Source organism: Chiloscyllium punctatum, chromosome 28 (assembly GCF_047496795.1).
Source record: "Chiloscyllium punctatum isolate Juve2018m chromosome 28, sChiPun1.3, whole genome shotgun sequence".
Lineage (NCBI taxonomy): Eukaryota > Metazoa > Chordata > Chondrichthyes > Orectolobiformes > Hemiscylliidae > Chiloscyllium > Chiloscyllium punctatum.
The window spans coordinates 57,390,340-57,407,988 of record NC_092766.1 but is presented as its reverse complement, the minus strand read 5'-3'; positions in this window follow the sequence as shown (position 1 = coordinate 57,407,988).

The following is a 17,649-nucleotide window of genomic DNA, read 5'->3' as shown; positions in this document are numbered from 1 at the left end:
GTACACAGTACAGAGTCCCACATTCAGATTAGGCAGATCCTAGGCTCGATAATGGGACAGTGCATTTGCAGCTCAAAAGCACTTTTTATTCGTGTAACCATCAGCCAATCGGGTAAAACACAGAATCTTCTCTCTGTGCTGACAGCTGCCAGTCCCTGCAAGATCCTTTATATTCGATAAAACTTCCCTCCTCTGCAATTCCTCTAATTTCTACAGTACATCCACATTTATAGCATCCTCCAAACGTGCAAAGCTCCGAGTTCAAAAACACCTTTCTCCTTATTGAGAAGTTCACAGGAATATGGGCAGATCGATTTGCTGGAACAGGTTAGAGGTTAAGCAAGATGCGTTCTGGGGGGGAGGATTTTGAGATCAACAGCTTGCAGAAAACAGAAAAGAACACTTATAATTGTACTGCAAAAAATATTAAGAAGAGGTCCTACTGAAAACGATGTGACTTTTCTTGGAGGATTTTACTGAGAGAGAGAGTTTATAAGTAGTTCGTGAAGGTGTCAGAGATTGGGCGATTTGAATGGCCGAAGGAAAGGTTTGAGATACAAAAAGGGTTTTAACGTCTGGTAAAGACTTCAGGGATAGGGAGAAGCTGGAGAGTTTTTTCTACAGATAGGGACGGAACACATATACAGAGACTGAAGAGATGGGGAGATGTGTTGGGGCAGAAGGTGGTCATAGAATCAAGAGCGCTGGACGGAGTGGACATGTTACATGGCTGTGTAGAAATTGCAGGAGACTAGGAAGCAGCAAAAATTTGTAGTTGGCGCCAAACGTTAAAGCTGTAGTTATTTGTAGACATCACGAACACTGTTATGGCAGGATATGTTATACAAAAAATATGATTTGTCAGGGCAGGAGGGAGTCAGTGACATTGATGACTGTGGGGACTTGAGGAGATTGAAAATATTATGAGTTATGTTTGGATTAGAGGAATTACAGAGAAAGAGAGAACCGCAAGCACTTGAGAAAGATTACATGGACAGGAAGGATTGTAAGGGCTCGTAGAGATTTCCGAGAAAGAAGATTTACATGGTCTTCATGAGTTACAGAGATAAGGGGGCGTGCATTTGCTGATGGAAAGTGTAGAGATTGGACTGTATCACATGGGATAGAGGACATCACAGAGACAGGATACTATAATAGTTAAAAGATTGTTGGCAAATCACATTGAACCACACAGAAGTCTTACGACACAGAACGATGTCATTTCGTCCATGTTTACAGCAACTCTTCAACTGACGACATTACTGAGTAATGAACTCCTGCTTTCCTCACACACATTATATTTAGTCACCATACTCATCCACTCCCCTCTTGAATGTTTCATGCAAGCATGCAGCTGCAAACGTCCAAGTATATCCTAACTACTCTCAGAAAACTTTCTTTTCCAGGTATAAATCGCCTTCCTAGTTTCAAACCTGCTTTACTCCAACTTTTAACACTCTCATTATAAGGTGCCCACAGACGTTTCTGGGACAGGTCTCTGTTAGGTATCAGTTATCCCATAAGTACCCCCTGCGCTACCATCTCCCCTTTGAACCAGCGGCATTCCTCCTGATTTCCAATCCGACTCTCTCTATGTTCTCCTATTGTTCCTCTCTACAATCCAGGGAGCGTTGGGTTTGTTTCTCTTGTCTTTCTGGTTTGAGGAACCATTCCTTGACTGGACTCAAACCGTCTCCCGTTTGAAGGGAACCCATTGTTGACTTATTCTTTTTCTGACCAACTTGGTGTTTCAAACACTCCCAGCTTCATTCTTGCCTCATTGAATGCTGCTCTCAGTCAACTAATTTTTTTTTAAATTTCCATAATTTCATGTCTTTCTTGATAATCATCTTGAAATTTAAAATAAAATGATCGCTGTATCCCAGAATATTCCCCTATTGACATTGGATCCACTTCCCCACGTTTGGGCATGGCAAATACTCATGAAGCAAGCCCTCATCGATGTCATCTAGGAATACTTGCCCCTCACTGCCCTGATAAAACCAGTGTCCCAGTCTACATCTGGATTACATCAATTTCTTAATTTTAGTAATCTAACATGTTACCAACTCCCTGCAATCGCCTTGTAGATTTGTTCTCGCCATCCTTTAAACTATTTAATGGACAACACACGATACCTCACAGGGTAATTGTGCACTTCTTGTTCTGAAGCTCAATCCAAATTCATTGTCCTCTTGGAGGAATGCACCTTCTTTCGTTCTCATTCTCCAATGTTATTTACTATGTTTCAAGTATTCACATGCTTGTACAGTACTGTGATTTAGACTGGTTCTTGACTCCATTACACTGTTTAAAAAGTTGTGATCAACTGGTAGCAGCTGCATCTCCAAGCATTGTTATGAATCCAAGTCGTTTACTGTAATCGTGTGTGTGATTGACATAGCCCTGCCAAATTATTTTATATCCTTCCCAAATGCACTAGACAAACGCTACATAAAGAACTTCGTGCCAGCTCTGTCACGTGCTGCCCCATCCAGCCATGTTCAGTTTCTGCTTTCCACAGAACCAGTCCCAATATTCCAGGAATCAGAAGCCCTTACTGCTCCCCTTACTGCTGCAACTTCTAACGATCGGACGAATTCAACAACGCCCATAAGTAGTATAGGAACATGAAGAGGATACAGTCAGGCTATGGGAAAGGAACGGGAAAATGCTATTATTGTGACGGTGTGAGTGTACTGTACCTTTAAGGGAGCTGACATATCTGGCCAACACAAAGAGTCCCGAACAAGGTGAAAATTTAACTTTGAGTCGAACTGCAAGCCGCGGATGGGTTGCTATGAGTCAAAAACAAAATCAAATTCGACCAATCATTTTAAATTATGCCTCAAGATACCGAACTCTAATTAAGCTATAACTTAGTATTTTGACAATATTAAATCCGGTCAAACGATCCGATGATTTCTGGAATAGAAACGGAACAAATGAACATTTGAGCAGGAGAACCATCACTGCCATCAACAAGAAACGATGGCAAAAATAACAGCTGTCGGAGAGGTACCTGTCTTTAGGTTTGCTTTGCAGAACATCGAGGGCGACCTGTAGAGTAAGTCTCCAGAGGAAATTATACAGAAGAAACTCAGCATAGCCGACTGAAAGATTACGATTTTGTAAGTCATAATCGGGATGTTCACTGACTAACATTGTGGGATGTAGACAAAATCGTGTTTTAACAGACAGGAATTGTAAATAGTTTTTCGTTAATCTTCTGTGGTCGAAGTAAAGAATAAATTTCTTAATTTATACTTTAAATAATGACTTTTCGGATAACCCTTTGCATCTCGAATTTGAACAAATTACAATATGGTATGGGTCGTTTCTGTGCTGCTAGTTTAAATCAGCAGAGGTGTTAACCCAGTGTCGTGACAGACATACTGACTACGGGTACGAGCGTGACTGGAAAAGGAAACAGCATTAGGGAGGGTAGCGGAAGGTCGATTCGATTACAGAGATAGGGATAGCTGTTGAGACTGGATGAGGTTAGCAATACTGAGAGTTGGCGAGTTATAAAGTTCTCATCAGACTGGCCAAGCTTACAGGCAGAGAGAGTGATAAGGACTGAAAGAGGAGTCAGTAATCCAGAGGACTTTAGACATTCACGGTGTGTTTTAGTGGCTGCAGGAGTTGGCAGAGTTTAGAAGATGGTTATGACGGGAAGACGTCACGGAGATAGAAAAGATTGCAGAGATTCAATGAGGTTACAAATCGAGGGAATTTTCAAGTGAATTTTTATAATGTTATGCGAATTGAGGATGGCAGGAAAGGCTGTAGGGAGTGAAAAGTCATAAAGGTATGTAGGTTCCTTGAATGGTAACAGGTTAGAGGGAATGTAGTTCTTTTTGGACAGTATGGAGGAGTGTTGTCGGAACTGATATCATGTACTGTAGAGTCTGGACACAGGGGCACAGAAGAAGAAATTGTTAAGTGCTGGAGGATGTTACAAGAACCGGGTGGACCTTTGAGACTGAAGAAGATGGCTGAGATTAGGATTTGATATTACTTTGGAGATTGTGACCATAATTCTGTAAATTTCGAAGTTAATATGAAAGGAGATAAGGATTGTGTAGATATGAAATATCTAAATTTGGCGAAGGCCACCTATCATTAGATTATCAGGATTTCTCAACATTAAAAATTTCCATAGTCAAGTTTTGACAAATAAAAACGCAGATAAATTTACATTTGAGTCTACAATCGGAAAGTGGGAGTAAATTAAAGTGATCACAGTGAGAATTCAGGGCCAGTGTGTCCCGTGAAGGATGAATGACAATGGGAGCAAGTCCTGGGAATACCGATCAAGTGATACCGTGTATTTGGTAAAGAAAGTGCAATATAAACAGGCGAAACCTGTCAAAAATACAGAACGTTAAAAGGGGTTCATTCAAAATGATGGCGAAGCAATCGCTTGAAATATCCTTCCTATATCCCATTAAAGAAAAACCAGAAGGTAATTTATGCACATGGCTCGTGTAAGAAGATTCCCAGCTAAAGAGTGGCTCCTTTTAGAAAGAAAATAGACGATCTGTGCATGGAGCCAGAGAAAGTAGGTGACGTTTTAAATGAATACTTCTCACCTGTATTCACACGGGAGAGATATGGCAGCCAGGAATTTCATTTAGGATGGTGACGTTCTAGATCATGTTTCGATCAATAAAGTAGAGTTATTAAATGTTTTCACAGCCATAAAGTTGGAGATGCTTCCAGTGCCGAACGAAATATCCAAGGTTTCTATGGGAGATATGAGAGGAAATTGTACGGGCCAAGGCGGAAATATTTAGTACTTTGCTGGCTACAGGTGACGTGCCGAATGACTGGAGGAGAGCTGCTGTGTTCTCCTGTTCAAGAAGGACAGTAGGGATAGTCGAGGTAATTACACAACAGATAGGCTGATATCAGTGGCAGGGAAATTACTGGAAACGATTCAGTCGGGCATAATGAATCAACAGTCGGAAAGGGAGGAATCAGCAAGGGATATAATAGAGAAATATCCTCTCTGATGAATTCAGTTGCGTTTTTGAAATTGTACTCAAAACTATTGATGAAGGCAATGCAGATGATGTTGTTTGCATGGTCTTCAGTAAGGTCCTTGACAAGGTCCTACATAGAAGTCTGATCCAAAAGGGATAAGCCCACGGGATCCAAGGCAATATGGAAAATTGGATCCAAACCTGTTGAACAGACATTTACGGTATTGAAATTCTTTCAACAGTAGGTGTACCACAAGGGCTTGTGCAGGAAGCATTGCGGTTTATTATGTACATTAGTAACTTTGAATTGAAGGCAGAAGGTATCGTTATTAGGTTTGCAGATGATTTGAAAGGTGAGGGTTTTGCCCATGATGACGCAGACGATCTCAGGCATTTCCTTAATGTAGATCAGATGACAAATTGAATGTAATGGCAGATGGACATACATAATGAACGATTGGTCCTTGTGGAGTACTGAAGAACACAAGGAAACTTAAGGCCATGTCCATAGATCCCTGTAGGTGTCTGCTCAGGTGGAAAGAGTGAAAGGACACCGATTCTGAGGGTGGGAGGGAAACTCATACATCAGTGGAGAGAATTCCAGAGCCAGTCTAGAGGATTTAAACTCGTATGGCAGGGTGTTGAGCTATTAATCGTTGAAAGGCTCGATAGAAGTTTGAGGCTGGCAACACAAGTGAATGAAAGTCATTACAATTGAAAAGGCAGGCAAGAACACACCAATAATAACGGAAAACTGATGATGAAACTGTATTTATTTCAATGCAAGGGGGCTGATGAGAAAGGCAGATGAACTTGATGGATGGGAACATGAGACTTGGATATTATACAAATTTTTAAAAAAAGTTCAGAAGGACTGGACTGGCAGCTTTTTGTTTCAGTACAGATGCGACAGGGATGATCGAAGGGGAGCTAAGTGTGAACCAGTTGGGTGGGTATTGATCGCATGATTCAATGCAGCAGTACTTAGACAGGATATTCCTGCGGGATCGTCCAGTGAAAATATGTTAGTGAGACTGAGAAATGAGAATGGACAATCACTTTGGCACGACTGTACTACCGACGCTGATTAATCAGTAGAGGATTGATGAACAAATATGGTCAGAGATCTCAAATATCTATGACAATAATACGGTTTTAATTATGAGGATTTTTTTAAACTTTCCAAGCCGAGACTGGGACTGCCAGTTTTAAGCGTTTGGATGGGAGGAATTTGCGAATTATGTTCCAAAAAACACGTAATGGCAGACTGGAGAAAGGGGAAAAACTTGACGTCCCTTTGATAAAATAATGTAGGGAAACGTACTGAGGTATTAATTGGGGACGATTTTGGAACTGTGACCACAATTGTATTCGTTTGAAAATAGATATGAATAAGGACAGGACTGGTGCACGAATTCAAGTTTTAAGAAGTGGCATGACCAATTCTGGTAGTACATGACATGAACTTTCAAAAGGTGATTGGTGAGGGGTCTATTTGCAGGGAAATATGAGTCTGGCACGTGGGGATATTTTAAAGTATAGAAAATGAGTATTCAGAGCCATCATGAGGCTGTTAGTGGGCAAAACAATACCAACAGCCTCAGTACACACTGGCTATCCATTCAGGCGCTGGTCAAGACAAAGGAGGCACACGTCACGTATTGCCAGCTGGATCAAGTGAATTCATCGAGCAGCATAACGGCTGTAGGCTGTAGGAACCCATCAGATGGAAAATTTCTTTTTGGGTTTTTTGAGATTGCCTACATGGTGGAAATATGCCCTTCAGCCGAACAAATCCACACCGAACCTCTGCGTCTGAATGGAGGTAAGGGTTACAGTGAAGTAGTAAGTGTGAGGGGCTTCAGGCTGACGATGTCGGAGGGAGTGTGAAAGTGTTATGAAGACAGTGAGGAAATACGTGTGAACGTGTCAGAATGACAGTGGTAGAGTGAGTGTGGACGGGTCAGGGTGACATTGACTGAGAGATTGTGAGGCGGTCAGGGAGACAATGTTGGTTTGACTAAACGGGGTCAGTGTGACAATGAAGGAGTGAGTGTGAGTGAGTCAGTGTGATGATGATGGAGTGAGTTTGAGGACATCAGGGAGATGGTGATGGAGTCGGTATGTGGGGTGTCAGTGTGGCGATGACAGAATGAGCTTGAGGGGATGAAGGTGACGATGGCGGAGTTCGTGTGAGAGGGTCATGGTGCTGGTGATGCAGTTAGGATGAGCTGGTCATGTTTATCATGACGATGTGAGTGCGAGGTGGTTAGTGTCACAGTGATGAAGTGATGTTGGGGGGATATGGAGACGATCATGAAGTCAGTGTGAGGGGTTCAGTGTGACAGCCTGGGTGTAGGTGGTTTAGGGTGACGGGGTTGGAGTGATAGTGGGGCGTTCAGGGTGTCAGTGCTGGAGTCAATGTGATGGGGTCAAGGTGACCATGACGGCTGAGTGTAAGTTCTTCAGGTTCACGCTGCCAAAGAGTTTGATGTGGTCAGCGTAACAGTTACGGAGTCAGTGTCAGGGGGTCAGGTTGATGGTGTTGTAATGAGTGTAGGAGTGTGTCAGTGTGACAATGGTTGAATGAGTGTGAATGGATCCGAGTGACGGATTGAGCGTGTCAGGCTGACAGAGTGAGTATGAGGGCATCACAATTACGGAGATGGAACATGCGTGTGGATGATCAGGATGCAAATGACGGAGTGCATGTGTGAGTGTCATGGTGATTGTGATGGAGCGATTGTGACGGAGGCCAGTGTAAGGGGGACGGAGTTAGTGTGAGGGTATCACAGTGATATTGTGCAAATGACTGATGGCTTTAATGTGACAGTGAAGGAATGAGTGTGAGAGGCAAAAGTGACCATGAGCTATTGAGTGTTATGGGGCTAGTGTGACCGTGATGGAATGAGTGTGAGGGTGTCAGGGTGATAGTGATGGAGTGAATGTCGGGATTCATGATGATAAATTGATTGTGAGGGTTTCAGGGTGTCGGTGCTGGAGTGAGTATGAGTGGGTCAGCATGATTGTGACGGTGTGAATGTGAGGTGGTTAGGTTGATGGTGAGCAAGTGCGTTTGATGAGGTAAGTGTGATGGTCACGGAGTGAGTGTGAGGGGTCAGGGTAACACTGACAGAGTGAGTGAGTAAGGCAGGGTGGCAGTGACTGAAAGAGTGTGATTAGTCAGGGTTTGCAGAGAGTGTGAGGAGTCATTAGAGTGACCGTGAGGAAATGAGTGTGAGGGGGCAAGGGTGACAGTGATGGAGTGAGTGTCAGGGTTATGCTGACGGAGTGAGTGTGAGTGGTCATTTTGACCGTGATAAAGTGAGTGTGAGTGGTCAGACTGAAATTGAGCAAGTGTATGTGTGATGGAGTTAGTGGGACACAGTGAGAGCGAATAAGTCAGGTACACTGTGTTGGTATGAGTGTGAGGGTGTCAGGGTGACGGTGACGGAGTGAGAGTGAGGGTGCCAGGGTAACAGAGTGAGTTTGAGTAGGTCAGAGTGACAGTGATGGTGCGAGTATGAGGGGATCGTGGTAATGGTGATGCTGTTGTTGTTTAATTGTCTTATACCAGGAAACCCCTGCTGTGCAACGGAGAATTCTGCATGATTTCCGTCATAGTCCCTGTTCCATGAGCCATCTGGAAATAAAAACTTTCTTATTCGCATCAGCTAGAAGCTCAGATTGCAAACAGGACCTAAGTTTCGCAAACATCTTAACCTCCATTTCACAATCATGGTGATCACCGTCATACTCGAGTGAGACATATTCTGCTATGTTCAGTGTAGCATATTTCTGTATAGTTATGTCCAGTAAAGTCAGTAACAGTCGATATGCTCATATCCAAGCTGCTGTTAAAATAAAATGGTCTTTATCGTCTAGCTCTGCCCCGTTGTGGTGACGATGCAGAACTATAGGATAACCTGTTGTTATGGTGGACGCTTTCTCAAACATATAATTTGCTGCTGTCACACCTTGGGAGCAAGAAGGGTATCCCTGAGCCAAGTCATCCAGTTTGGAACTCTAATATGCTTTTCGCCTGTGTGAGCACTGCAGCACCATAACCGTGCTGTCCATTGAATACATAGAGGTGAAAAATCTTTTCGTAATTGGGCAAGGTCAAAACTGACGGCGACTGCAGTGCTTGCTGAAGGGTGATGAAAGCCGTCTCAGCTTCCCCATCCCAAAATTTAACACTTATTAGGTTAGCATGTCCTGCCTCATTTATGATTTGTCCATACGGGTACCATATTGTCAGAATATTCTGAAATCCAATCCAAACTGAATCCTGCCATTCTCAAAAATGTCATCGTCTGACTTACTCCCACAGGTTTGTAGGCTCCAATTAACACCTCGATCTGATTGGAATTATCTGCTTAAATATAACCCAACCCAAATAGTCAATGTAATGTTTGGAATATTGCAGCGTTTCTCTTGTGACCTTGTGCCCCCAATGTTCTCAATTTTCCAGCAGAAAGATAGTAGTGCCTTCGATTTCTCCTGACTGTCCGAGCAGACCAGTAGATCATCAATATATTAGGTTCACGGAACGCCGAATGAGACCGCTTCAACGTCCGCCTTCAATACTTGATTAAACACATGCAGTGAGTGCTCATATCCCAGCAACATTTTAGTGTAAATGTATTGGGTACCTCTATAAGTAGATGCAAGCAAGTAGCAGCAAAGATCCGCCAGCAGAATACTGAAAAAAAAACAGAACTTAAACCAATTACTGAAGACCAAGCAGCATGGGACATTGGCAAACAGTGTATGCAGGTTGGGAAAAACTGCTGGCCAGTCTTCCACAACCTCATTTACGACTCTCAGATCATGCATAAGTGTCTATTTAGAACATTCCGCTTTAAACCCTGGCAAAAGGGGAGTGTTACAAGGACTGCTAATTTCCCTGAGTACCCCTGCGCCAAGCAGCCCCTTTAGTGTAGACATTATTCCGTCGTCTGCTTTTGGTTTTAAGGGTTGCAATGGTAGTTGCTGTGAAAGAATCACTCGATGTTTCACAGGAAATGTGGAAAATTCTTCACGAACTTAAACTTTAACCTTGTAAATTCAAAGCTGTGAGAGCCAGCAAAACGCATTTCCTGACTCCCCACAAGCTCTTTGTTCTCCTGCGGTTTATGCCTTTGTTATTCCCGCGGTAACCAGGTAACATTAGTTTTGCAAATCATGCTGGCTTGTTTTGTCTTTCTAAACTGATCAACGTCTGCCACATTGATTCCCTCCATCCCACTTAACCTATCACATTATAACACCATCATCTTCAACTTTAGCTCGTCTACCAGTGATTTAACAAGACTATCACAATGCACTACCATTACCGATTACTGGTGCCGTGCAGCATGATCCCAGGCATACATTGTAACACTAAGTTAATTACGTAATTGCCAGAGTAACGTTCATATATTGCCTTTGAGACCAACAGGTTTCACGCAGAGAAAGAATATAAGGATGCACTACGTACAAAAGCCAAATTGATCGATAGAGCCCCATAAGCAGGCAATAACAATTTCCAGGGTCCAAATCTCAAAGTATTATCCCACTGCACCTAGAGTCAAAGGCAAAAATGCCCGTCCCACAATAACTGGGAAAGGAAAAGAAAGAAACGAAGAGAGCACAACATCTAAACACTCATACAACACATGAAGCTCAGGCGTCTCCATCCGAACAAGGCTTCAGCACCACAGGGGAAGTCACATCTTTGATGCAGAGCGGGGAACCCACAGCGAAAAAGTTTGCAACCCAGAGTCTACTGGAACATGTGGGAACTGTCACGCAGGAAGACACATTAAAAAAGACTGAACAAGAGGAAGAGCACAACAAACGACAAAGGCAACAACAAGAAATAGAAAACCTGCACTAATCCAAATGGTAGTGCCCAAGTCCCTGACCTACCCAAAACACCTGTAAAACAGCCAAAAACTCGATGGTTGAACCCCACAATCAACTTAATCTCCTCCCCTAAATTCTACCGCTTACCTGTCGCCTGAATGAATGATCATTCCGGGCTAGCATTAATGGGAATAAAGTACAGCATTGTTCCACAAACAGTACGCAGACCCCCACATTTCTCAGCCAACAACCTGTCCAAGACTGCTTAGTCCACCACTGGTCTCGTCCAATCGCTCACCCAGCACAGAGAGGGCTTCATCAGAATAATTAATGAATCACTGCTGATGGTCATAGATATAACTAATCCACTCAGCAGTCTTATTTATAATAATGGCATTGATTAGCAGCTCCCAGTCGCCAGCAATCACATTCCTGGCCTTGAATACATTGGGGACATGCCTTGGCTAACCTATATGAACAAATTGTATTGCCGGATCAGGGACATCTCCCATTTCAGTTGTTGCAAATTCGGTTGTGGTAGGGCGTTGACACGACCAAGCGAGATCCACCACGTTCGCTAAATCGAAGGATCCCAAGTCAGCATAGGAGCAGAAAGCTTCAACTCTGCGGAAGGGAAATCATTCACCTCGCCTAACCCGTCCTCAGTCACACACCCAGGAGAAAGGTCACCTTCCTCAAACGCATCACCGACTGCACACCAGAAGCCTCAGTCATCAATTGCTGAATTGCGTGTGCCCGTGGGAACACCCTGGTCCAATGCATATGATGATATCCCACGGATTTACCCTACTCCAGAACGATGGTAGGCGACACACTGTATACCGAAAACGGGCCCCTTCCCCTTTGCTTTTTCAATTTTCTCCTGAAATGCCATGTGTACACCTGATCTTCAGGACCATTAGGCCCCTTCTTATTCCCAGACACAGGCTCCCTTAGTATTTCCTGTGTGTGGATAGATACAGGACGAATAATTAGCTGTTTTATGTAGTTACTTAAATTCAAGCTCCAATTGTTCCAAGCTCAGAACGTCATACATGCTCCTCCAATTGTGCACCGGCTTGGGTTCAATGGTAAGCATTTCATGCAGTGCCAAGTTTATCAGTCGGTTATTCTGCACATGGTAGCCTATTAATGCCAGCGCCAGCGCCAGCGCATCGGCCCATGTTTGATAGGAACTTGCACAAAACTTAACTTCCAAAGTACGAATGATCCATCCCACCATACCCCTCGTTTATCGATGACACACAAAGCCAAACCTTTGCTTAATCTGCAAATTCTGCAGCATGAATTTAACCACGTTCTGAATACAGGCAGGCCCATTATGCTAACTGATCCTCAGAATAATTTCAATTTTTATAACCAATACTGCAGTGTCTTCTCCTGAACCTTTCGATCGGGCTGCTTCTTCACATTTAGTAAACCTGTCAATGAAGACTAATATATATCTGTTCCTTCCCACTGTCTTTACCGTGTCCAGGCAATCGATCATCAAATGCTGAAATGGCCCTTCAGATAGAGCTATATATCCGATAGTGGTCGCTATCCCCGTTCTGACATTAGCTTGAGCACATATATCACATTGCGGCAATATGTAATCCACCAAAGCTTGCAAGTAAGGTGAACAAAACCCATCGCACTTTATCTTCCTCAGCTCTTTGTCTCGAGCAGAGTGATCCAGCCCATGTTCCTCTGAGATAAGAATGGTCAACAAAGGGGTAGGCGCTACCCACAAAACTTCGTCTGTACATCACAGCAGCACCTGATTACGCCATGCCCCGCTTTGTCCCCACAAGAGCTGCTCAGCGAATGTCACCTCTCCGTGCATTGCAGTGATGTCGCTTACAGTTAGCCCCGGATGTAAACACACCTGGAGATGAATGACAGCTGAAGCGCACTCAAAAGCCTGTCTCGCCGCTTCGCCAGCTGCCTGATTATTCTTGACCAATAAATGAAATCTTCTGTGCCGGACAATTTATAATAGCTAATGCTTCAGGCATAATTCATGCCATCGTAAATTCGACAATCCGCTGACAATGTTGCATGGGAGTCCCACTGCTCTTCTGGAAACCTCTTTCCTTCCATATCATTAGAGCTACACTCTGCAAATGCAGCTGGGTGATAAACTCACAGTGCCACCATTCCCCTCAGCCTTCACTCGGAATCTCGTCAAAATCAATGCACAGAGCAACTCAGACAGAGATTGATAGATTCTTGGTGTCTCGCGGAATTAAGGGCTACGGGGAGAATGCGGGTAAGTGGAGTTGAAGTGCCCAGCAGCCATGATTGAATGGCGGAGTGGACTCGATGGGCCGAATGGCCTTACTTCCACTTCTCTGTCTTATGTTCGATGGTCTTATGGTTGGCTCAGCCAAAGCCAGTAAAGCACCTTTCCTCCATTTTTCCCAATTTCCAAACATGTAAGCAGCCCTGTCTCCTATCCAATATACATTGGCCTTCCTGGCGTCCTGCAACACCAACTGAGGATTTGCTCTATCTCCATTAAATCCCTTGTGAGTACGTTCCAATTCTAATTCTAATTTTAATAACACTGTCATTGGAAATTAATTGGTGTATCGGAGAGACTACTAAAGGCAAAACGACTATTTTGCTACTCAATTGTAAACTTACTGGAGCTGTAATCATTATCAACTGCGGTTTACCTGAGAACCACACAGCCATCATAAATTTACATGAATTGGGAAGATAGGAGGCGTGCTGCAGTTGGATGCAAGAATACGGGCCTCCAGTATCTATCATCTTAGATGTCAACCGTCCTTCTACACAAACCTGTAAACTAGGATCCTGTTCAGACTCCCCTGTCAGGATAGGTATAGGCAATTCGACTTCATTTCTCTGGGAAACCCGAAGACATCCTATACAGAATTACAGTCCCCGTCGGGCTTATCCCGATCTGCGGTGGGACAGCCAGATATTCCTGACTCGTAGGTCCACTCTGGGACCAGGAGGGCCAGGTACAATATGGACAATCTCTCCTTAAATGGACTGGTTGATAACAGCCCCAGTAGATTATCCCTGATCCTATCTGAATCCGAGTTCTCACCATACATTTTAACCCACCCACCTCTTCATCCCTTTCCTTAGAGATCCCACTCCCGTCTAGGTTGTTGATTAAATTCATATTGTCCTTGGCATGGTAACAGTGGAAGCGTTCTCCAAAAACTGTTATTATTGGCATGAGGATGTTTGGCCCTTGCCACGTGGCATTAGAGTGTTCTCCCTGGTACGTCATGTTATTCAATTCATTGGCGGCAATCAACGGGGTTATCAATGGCAACATCAACTAATTCTTCACTGTCTGCGTTTTTACGTTCCCCAAGCTGCAATTGGGTGAACTGTCTTCGCACCTCCTCATGTTGCTCAGCCAGCTTCTTTATGTCTTTCCACTGTCTTTCGACCACATGGACTAAATGATCAGTGAATTCCTGGAGGGACATCGAGGTTAGACCTACTACCTCCTCAAACTTTGATTTGACTTGGGGGGCATTGCCTCGACAGCAGTAGTTCGGAACAACTGGGTTAAACACTGACTACCTTTCACAACTTGTTCCATTTCACGCCTCCACCTTGTCAACAGGTTTTTCAGATAGGCTGCTGGGTTTTCAGTATCTCCCAATGGATCCACTCTCAAAGCTTTGGGATTGATGTGAAGTTGGCAGCAGTCTAAGCGCCTGCCATGCAATTTGCCTTATTCGATCAACCTGGAGACATCAATCATCGGATTGTGCACAACAGTCGTCAGGCGGGCTCAGTCCACGATGTCTCTTAATATCTGAAGCCCACTATCTGTATTAGCAGTGCCTTCAAGCCCCCCATTGCCAAGAATCATCCTGTGGTTTCGTCTTCAAAGGCTCTAACCCATTTTCCTGGTCCATCATGTAAACTGTGCAACACGTTTTTCAGCCTTTGCAGATCCTGGATTCCCCAAGGCAAGTACTGCAGCTGTCTCCACCATTTTTAACGCAAAGGCAGCATCTTCCCATATGGGAGGTTCTTTCCCTTACTAAGATTGCTACTTTATCACTTCCCATCAGATTCAAATTCTAACCTTACTTGAATATCCTCCCATCTTCCAGCCTGGGTTACTTCCTCCTCTGCTCCCTATACCCCATAACCTTCTGCCTGTCTCTGCTCAACATTTTTGGAATAACTTAGATAGGCCTCGTGGTCTCTTTTCCCTCTTAACATGCGTAACATCTGAATTTCACCTCGCAATATCACTTTTTGCAGTTGTAAACCTTCTAATTATGTTTGCCTCCTCGCCAGTCCTGCCCCTCGTTTTGTTTTTTTAACACATCCTGCTCCTCGACAGCTACTTCCCAAGTCAATTCCCCTCTATCTCTGCTGTGTCCCCTTTAATGGACAGTGTGTGATATTCTCTTCACCCGACTGGGGTGAGGTGTTTCCAACATTAAAATCCGGATTTCATAAGTCTAGCCCCCTACATATTCAAAGTCTCGTCGTTCTGCTCTAAACACATGGACATTTTCTCTTCTGAAGTCTTTGTTTCCAGAAACTGCTCGTTCGGCTCTTTGGCACCAAACGGTCATAACTGGGACCTGAACGGCTTCTTTTCTCAATACTCCCCTACAGATCCAAACACCATTAACGTTTCTGCCTCATGTTCCGTCTTCAATCTTTTCTTTTTCTTTAAACATCTTTAGGTGTGTAATTCCTAATTAACACTGCCATTTCATCGCTCGTATTTAATACAAAAGTACATTCTAACGGCCAATTAGTTAATAAATCCTTAGTTCTACTTTCCCATTTTTCAGAAATTTAACAATATAATTTCTTGCTACTGGAATAGTTTCACTGGGAATTTCAATTGCAGTCACATTATTCATCATTGCATATATTTCAGTTCAGCCAATCCATGATCTCTGTTTTCACAATTAACTCCCTTCTGCCTTTCAAGTCTGGTCGCGCCTGGTCAACTATTACAAGTATTCGCTAACCTAACAACACGCAACCATCCCTTACCAATCTAACAGTCCATAATCTCCTAGTTTAAAATAATTAATAAACACCGTCCATTCTCTTCGTTCGGCCTGCACTATTCTAAGTCTGCATCTACAGAATGCACTAATCACTGATGATTCCTTGAAAAAGCTCTATTAAAAAATATATATATGAAATTCTGACGGTGCAAAATAATATCAAAACAGCCTCCGTACTCCAGCTCCGGCAAACAAAACAGAAACATTTTTTCCATCAACAAACAATTATGCATACAAACCACATTGCACTGGATAAACTACACCGTCTCTGTCTCTCTCACACCTACATAGAAACACACAACGCTTTCATGCAAACCACAGCTTCACTCTCTCTCTCAGACAAATACAAATAAATTCTGTAAATGCACAGATAAATACAAATAAATTCTACAATCCAAGACTTCTCTCTCTCTCTCTCAAGCACATAGCTTTGACTAAACAGACCCTTTGTTCATTCTAAAAGTAGAATCTAATTATGAGACAGGTCTTGTCCTAAACGTTTATCAGTCCAGTAACACGTTAACATTCTAACAATTCTATACTATTTTACTTTTAATCATCAACCACCAATCTGCTGGCTTTCAATTTCGTGCAAAATCACTAACACGAACAATAAAACATGACCTACGTTTTTGTCCGCGAAAACCCAGAAATCATTAATCTTTTTGTTCTATTTGTATGTATTTTCTGAAAAACGGATCGGTATCCACAGAAACTTACATATACTCGTCGAATTTTGTCTCAATCACTTTAATCCAACGACTCACCCCGCTGTGCAGTCACAGAATCATAGAGATGTACAGCAGGGAAACAGACCCTTCGCTCCAACCCGTCCATGCAGACCAGATATCCCAACCCAATCTAGTCCCACCTGCCCGCACCTGGCCCATAATCCTCCATGTACTTCCTATTCATATATTCATCCAAATGCTTCTTAAATGTTGCAATTGTACCAGCCTCCACCACTTCCTCTGGTAGCTCATTCCACAAATGTACCACCCTCTGTGTGAAAACGTTGCCTCGTATGTCTCCTTTATATCATTTCCCACTCACCCTACACCTATGCCCTCTATTTTTGGACTCCCCGACCACAGAGAAAACACTTTTCCTATGTACCATATCTATGCCTTTCATAATTTTGTAAAACTCTATTAGGTCACCCCTCAGCCTCCGACGCTCCAGAGAAAACAGCCCCAGACTTTTCAGCGTCTCCCTTTAGCTGAAATCCTCCAAACCTGGCAGCATCCTTGTAAATCTTTTCTGAACCCTTTCAAGTTTCTCAACATCTTTCCAATACGAAGGAGACCAGAATATTCACGTAATATTCCAACAGTGGCCTAACCAATGTCCTTTAATTCCACAACATGACCTCCCAAATCCTGTACTGAATACTCTGACTAATAAATTACAGCATACAAAACGCCTTCTTCATTGTCCTATCTACCTGCGACTCCACTTTCAAGGCGCTATGAACATGCACTCCAAGGTCTCTGTATTCAGCAACACTCTCAAGGGCCTTACCATTAAGTGTATATGTCCTGCTGATATTTGTTTTCCCAAAATGCAGTACCTCACATTTATCTGAATTAAACTCCACCTGGCACTTCTCAGACCATTGGCCCATCTGGTCAAGATTCTGGTTTTATCTGAAGGTAACGCTTTTTGTTGTCCACGCCACCTCCAATGTTGATGTCATCTGCAAACTTACGAACTGTAGCTCTTATTCTCGCATTCACATCATTCATGTAAATGGTAAAAAGGTAAGAGGACCC